General features: G+C 51.5%; 1 protein-coding gene across 1 annotated transcript in view; it reads right to left on the bottom strand.

Moving 5' to 3' along the window:
• LOC108802022 (DNA-directed RNA polymerase II subunit RPB1-like) overlaps nucleotides 1-5,639 on the bottom strand; it is a 71,545-nt gene that overhangs the window by 37,142 nt on the left and 28,764 nt on the right. The window lies entirely within an intron of this gene.

The following is a 5,639-nucleotide window of genomic DNA, read 5'->3' as shown; positions in this document are numbered from 1 at the left end:
AGAAGTGGCTAGGCCCAGGGATTGCACTGATATGAGGAGTACCTAGGCACAGGAATTGCACTGATATGAGGAGTACCTAGGCACAGGAATTGCACTGATATGAGGAGTGCCTAGGCACAGGAATTGCAGTGATATGAGGAGTGCCTAGGCACAGGAATTGCACTGATATGAGGAGTGCCTAGGCACAGGAATTGCACTGATATGAGGAGTACCTAGGCACAGGAATTGCACTGATATGAGGAGTACCTAGGCACAGGAATTGCACTGATATGAGGAGTGCCTAGGCACAGGAATTGCACTGATATGAGGAGTGCCTAGGCACAGGAATTGCACTGATATGAGGAGTACCTAGGCACAGGAATTGCACTGATATGAGGAGTACCTAGGCACAGGAATTGCACTGATATGAGGAGTGCCTAGGCACAGGAATTGCACTGATATGAGGAGTACCTAGGCACAGGAATTGCACTGATATGAGGAGTACCTAGGCACAGGAATTGCACTGATATGAGGAGTGCCTAGGCACAGGAATTGCACTGATATGAGGAGTGCCTAGGCACAGGAATGGCACTGATATGAGGAGTGCCTAGGCACAGGAATTGCACTGATATGAGGAGTGCCCAGGCACAGGAAAGGCACTGATATGAGGAGTGCCCAGGCACAGGAATTGCACTGATATGAGGAGTGCCCAGGCACAGGAATTGCACTGATATGAGGAGTGCCCAGGCACAGGAATTGCACTGATATGAGGAGTGCCCAGGCACAGGAATTGCACTGATATGAGGAGTGCCCAGGCACAGGAATTGCACTGATATGAGGAGTGCCCAGGCACAGGAATTGCACTGATATGAGGAGTACCTAGGCACAGGAATTGCACTGATATGAGGAGTGCCCAGGCACAGGAATTGCACTGATATGTGGAGTGCCCAGGCACAGGAATTGCACTGATATGAGGAGTACCCAGGCACAGGAAAGGCACTGATATGAGGAGTGCCCAGGCTCAGGAAAGACACTGATATGAGGAGTGCCTAGGCACAGGAATTGCACTGATATGAGTAGTACCCAGGCACAGGAATTGCACTGATATGAGTAGTACCCAGGCACAGGAATTGCACTGATATGAGTAGTACCCAGGCACAGGAATTGCACTGATATGAGAAGTACCCAGGCACAGGAATTGCACTGATATGAGAAGTACCCAGGCACAGGAATTGCACTGATATGAGAAGTACCCAGGCACAGGAATTGCACTGATATGAGGAGTACCTAGGCACAGGAAAGGCACTGATATGAGAAGTGCCTAGGCACAGGAAAGGCACTGATAGGAGGAGTACCTAGGCACAGGAATTGCACTGATATGAGGAGTACCTAGGCACAGGAAAGGCACTGATATGAGGAGTGCCTAGGCACAGGAAAGGCACTGATATGAGGAGTGCCTAGGCACAGGAAAGGCACTGATATGAGGAGTGCCTAGGCACAGGAAAGGCACTGATATGAGGAGTGCCTAGGCACAGGAAAGGCACTGATATGAGGAGTGCCTAGGCACAGGAAAGGCACTGATATGAGGAGTGCCTAGGCACAGGAAAGGCACTGATATGAGGAGTGCCTAGGCACAGGAAAGGCACTGATATGAGGAGTGCCTAGGCACAGGAAAGGCACTGATATGAGGAGTGCCTAGGCACAGGAAAGGCACTGATATGAGGAGTGCCTAGGCACAGGAAAGGCACTGATATGAGGAGTGCCTAGGCACAGGAAAGGCACTGATATGAGGAGTGCCTAGGCACAGGAAAGGCACTGATATGAGGAGTGCCTAGGCACAGGAAAGGCACTGATATGAGGAGTGCCTAGGCACAGGAAAGGCACTGATATGAGGAGTGCCTAGGCACAGGAAAGGCACTGATATGAGGAGTGCCTAGGCACAGGAAAGGCACTGATATGAGGAGTGCCTAGGCACAGGAAAGGCACTGATATGAGGAGTGCCTAGGCACAGGAAAGGCACTGATATGAGGAGTGCCTAGGCACAGGAAAGGCACTGATATGAGGAGTGCCTAGGCACAGGAAAGGCACTGATATGAGGAGTGCCTAGGCACAGGAAAGGCACTGATATGAGGAGTGCCTAGGCACAGGAAAGGCACTGATATGAGGAGTGCCTAGGCACAGGAAAGGCACTGATATGAGGAGTGCCTAGGCACAGGAAAGGCACTGATATGAGGAGTGCCTAGGCACAGGAAAGGCACTGATATGAGGAGTGCCTAGGCACAGGAAAGGCACTGATATGAGGAGTGCCTAGGCACAGGAAAGGCACTGATATGAGGAGTGCCTAGGCACAGGAAAGGCACTGATATGAGGAGTGCCTAGGCACAGGAAAGGCACTGATATGAGGAGTGCCTAGGCACAGGAAAGGCACTGATATGAGGAGTGCCTAGGCACAGGAAAGGCACTGATATGAGGAGTGCCTAGGCACAGGAAAGGCACTGATATGAGGAGTGCCTAGGCACAGGAAAGGCACTGATATGAGGAGTGCCTAGGCACAGGAAAGGCACTGATATGAGGAGTGCCTAGGCACAGGAAAGGCACTGATATGAGGAGTGCCTAGGCACAGGAAAGGCACTGATATGAGGAGTGCCTAGGCACAGGAAAGGCACTGATATGAGGAGTGCCTAGGCACAGGAAAGGCACTGATATGAGGAGTGCCTAGGCACAGGAAAGGCACTGATATGAGGAGTGCCTAGGCACAGGAAAGGCACTGATATGAGGAGTGCCTAGGCACAGGAAAGGCACTGATATGAGGAGTGCCTAGGCACAGGAAAGGCACTGATATGAGGAGTGCCTAGGCACAGGAAAGGCACTGATATGAGGAGTGCCTAGGCACAGGAAAGGCACTGATATGAGGAGTGCCTAGGCACAGGAAAGGCACTGATATGAGGAGTGCCTAGGCACAGGAAAGGCACTGATATGAGGAGTGCCTAGGCACAGGAAAGGCACTGATATGAGGAGTGCCTAGGCACAGGAAAGGCACTGATATGAGGAGTGCCTAGGCACAGGAAAGGCACTGATATGAGGAGTGCCTAGGCACAGGAAAGGCACTGATATGAGGAGTGCCTAGGCACAGGAAAGGCACTGATATGAGGAGTGCCTAGGCACAGGAAAGGCACTGATATGAGGAGTGCCTAGGCACAGGAAAGGCACTGATATGAGGAGTGCCTAGGCACAGGAAAGGCACTGATATGAGGAGTGCCTAGGCACAGGAAAGGCACTGATATGAGGAGTGCCTAGGCACAGGAAAGGCACTGATATGAGGAGTGCCTAGGCACAGGAAAGGCACTGATATGAGGAGTGCCTAGGCACAGGAAAGGCACTGATATGAGGAGTGCCTAGGCACAGGAAAGGCACTGATATGAGGAGTGCCTAGGCACAGGAAAGGCACTGATATGAGGAGTGCCTAGGCACAGGAAAGGCACTGATATGAGGAGTGCCTAGGCACAGGAAAGGCACTGATATGAGGAGTGCCTAGGCACAGGAAAGGCACTGATATGAGGAGTGCCTAGGCACAGGAAAGGCACTGATATGAGGAGTGCCTAGGCACAGGAAAGGCACTGATATGAGGAGTGCCTAGGCACAGGAAAGGCACTGATATGAGGAGTGCCTAGGCACAGGAAAGGCACTGATATGAGGAGTGCCTAGGCACAGGAAAGGCACTGATATGAGGAGTGCCTAGGCACAGGAAAGGCACTGATATGAGGAGTGCCTAGGCACAGGAAAGGCACTGATATGAGGAGTGCCTAGGCACAGGAAAGGCACTGATATGAGGAGTGCCTAGGCACAGGAAAGGCACTGATATGAGGAGTGCCTAGGCACAGGAAAGGCACTGATATGAGGAGTGCCTAGGCACAGGAAAGGCACTGATATGAGGAGTGCCTAGGCACAGGAAAGGCACTGATATGAGGAGTGCCTAGGCACAGGAAAGGCACTGATATGAGGAGTGCCTAGGCACAGGAAAGGCACTGATATGAGGAGTGCCTAGGCACAGGAAAGGCACTGATATGAGGAGTGCCTAGGCACAGGAAAGGCACTGATATGAGGAGTGCCTAGGCACAGGAAAGGCACTGATATGAGGAGTGCCTAGGCACAGGAAAGGCACTGATATGAGGAGTGCCTAGGCACAGGAAAGGCACTGATATGAGGAGTGCCTAGGCACAGGAAAGGCACTGATATGAGGAGTGCCTAGGCACAGGAAAGGCACTGATATGAGGAGTGCCTAGGCACAGGAAAGGCACTGATATGAGGAGTGCCTAGGCACAGGAAAGGCACTGATATGAGGAGTGCCTAGGCACAGGAAAGGCACTGATATGAGGAGTGCCTAGGCACAGGAAAGGCACTGATATGAGGAGTGCCTAGGCACAGGAAAGGCACTGATATGAGGAGTGCCTAGGCACAGGAAAGGCACTGATATGAGGAGTGCCTAGGCACAGGAAAGGCACTGATATGAGGAGTGCCTAGGCACAGGAAAGGCACTGATATGAGGAGTGCCTAGGCACAGGAAAGGCACTGATATGAGGAGTGCCTAGGCACAGGAAAGGCACTGATATGAGGAGTGCCTAGGCACAGGAAAGGCACTGATATGAGGAGTGCCTAGGCACAGGAAAGGCACTGATATGAGGAGTGCCTAGGCACAGGAAAGGCACTGATATGAGGAGTGCCTAGGCACAGGAAAGGCACTGATATGAGGAGTGCCTAGGCACAGGAAAGGCACTGATATGAGGAGTGCCTAGGCACAGGAAAGGCACTGATATGAGGAGTGCCTAGGCACAGGAAAGGCATTGCTATTTTTCAGAAGGAAACATTTCTAGACGTTGCTCATCACATGGCAAATCTTCACTATCTGACTTTAGGTTCACCTTAAAGATTAGAGAATGCTAAATGTTTTCATTTAGGGCGGAGCGGGGTTAGAGGTTCTGTCACACTTTTATTGCTACTTGCGTCCCTGTGGAGGAGAATGTTTCCTCACTGATAGAAAATCTCTTTGTTGGGGGTCCCAGACAACAAACAAAAACACATTTTTAGAAGCGTGGGGCTGGAACGTTATACCCTCTGGAGCTCACCTATGCCCATGTTGTGGCATCACTCCACGCTTGGCGCACACAGCGCACTCACCCCCCTTCCTTTTCCTGCGATCATATTTACACTTCTCCTAAAAAAAAAGGTGAACAAAACCCTTTGCGCCTATCCTCCCTCCCGGTGCCAGCATGAGACGCGCTCGTCATCCCATCTTCCTGGCCTGGGACTCCGGATTGTATACAGAACTCTATACAGCAATTACATGCAGCTGTGTGCAGTGACGTACAGTAATCTGCAGCCCAGTGTGACTCGCTGTATTTCATTATTTGTTGACATGAATTTTAAGTCTTGGGGGAAATTTGCGCAGGAGAACGGAGCTGGTTCTCCGCTATGACATGGGCTGCACTGTGACACGGTGATGAATGAGTGCAGAGAGTGGGGACAGAGGAAGGAGAAGTGGGGGAGGGGGGGGGGTGCAGGGAGAGCTTCCAGCTGTGCAGAGGAGAGGGAATTATATTTAGGCTATAATGACATACTCTGTGTGTACAGCAAAGATGGGGTGTGAGCAACAAGGCATGTGA

The sequence above is a fragment of the Nanorana parkeri genome, unplaced genomic scaffold (assembly GCF_000935625.1).
Source record: "Nanorana parkeri isolate BGI_ZX_2015 unplaced genomic scaffold, ASM93562v1 scaffold2606, whole genome shotgun sequence".
Lineage (NCBI taxonomy): Eukaryota > Metazoa > Chordata > Amphibia > Anura > Dicroglossidae > Nanorana > Nanorana parkeri.
Note: the sequence above shows the minus strand (reverse complement) of the source record. Positions and strands in the feature narration are given on the sequence as shown.